General features: G+C 44.1%; 1 non-coding gene across 1 annotated transcript; it reads left to right on the forward strand.

The window, feature by feature from the left end:
* Window positions 1-800: 800 nt before the first annotated feature.
* On the forward strand, window positions 801-938 carry LOC119937471. Its single transcript, XR_005454121.1, has one exon. It is a non-coding gene; the product is annotated as a small nucleolar RNA SNORA7 (small nucleolar RNA).
* The last annotated feature ends 215 nt before the right edge of the window (window positions 939-1153 follow it).

The raw sequence follows: 1153 nt of genomic DNA on the forward strand, positions 1-1153 counted from the left end.
AGTAAAGATGGTGAGTACTGAAATCATTTTCTGCTTCTGCTCTATGACATGTGGCTTGATTTGTTGCTGTAATTTGGTTTGTCTTTGGAGAATCACCTATCCTGGTTGTGAATAGCTGATACACTCCGTAATATTGCTACCACTAGGAATTCTGAATATTTTGAATGTCCTTCTCGAGATTTTGTATTTGTGTGCGACAGCTAGTGAGGACTGTGATGGTTTGGGGGTCCCCTTCGATCTACACACAGCCAAAGGACCTCATAAGGTTAATATAAGATTCCCTTTCTGGTAAGTGTTGATTCTGTAGTCTCCAAAGACATACGACCCCTAAAAATTTGCCCTTCAAATCATAGACTCTCGCACTTCCTTCTTGACTGTAAGTGTTATGGGCAGGGGAAGTGTCTGCTAATTCTGTTGTACAGTACTCTCCCAAGTACTTAGTACAGTGCTTTATATGTAAGTGCTCAATAAATACCATTGATAGGTACATGCCTTGCAAGGGCAACCCTATCACTTTTTTAATGGCATTTATTAAGCACTTACTATGTGCAAAGCACTGTTCTAAGCACTGGGGAGGTTAAAAAGTGATCAGGTTGTCCCACGGGGGACTCAAAGCCCTTATCCCCATTTTACAGATGAGGTAACTGAGGCCCAGAGAAGTTAAGTGACTTGCCCAAAGTCACACAGCTATATAATCATTTGGTGTCCAGCCAGCCGGTCCCTGTAACTATGGAGCTGCTCGGTTTCAGAGAGGTCACTTCTCCTTCCAGAGGGTTAAGAAGGGAGATATAAGAGGGAGACCCCTCTCAGGATCACACCTGGAGAGTTTCCAGTACTTTACCAGTCTTGTTTATGGGAGGGAGAGTTAAGCAGAGGCATATCCATTTCATTCCTAGCTTGGGCAGTGGCTAGCAAATGGAAGGTAATCTGCTACAAGTCAAAATTCACCTGTGCTGGGCAGCAGCGGCATGGGAGAGAGTCGAAGGCAGAGACTCAAGATTACTGTGTGGAAGGAGGCAGTGGTAAACTACTTCCATATTTTTACCAAGGAAACTCTATGTATACACTATCATGATTACAGATGGAGGTGGGGCATTCTGGAGAGATGTGTCCATGGCATCACTATAGGTCGGACACAACTCGTTGGCATGAG

This window comes from Tachyglossus aculeatus, chromosome 1 (assembly GCF_015852505.1).
Source record: "Tachyglossus aculeatus isolate mTacAcu1 chromosome 1, mTacAcu1.pri, whole genome shotgun sequence".
NCBI classification, from domain to species: Eukaryota; Metazoa; Chordata; class Mammalia; order Monotremata; family Tachyglossidae; genus Tachyglossus; species Tachyglossus aculeatus.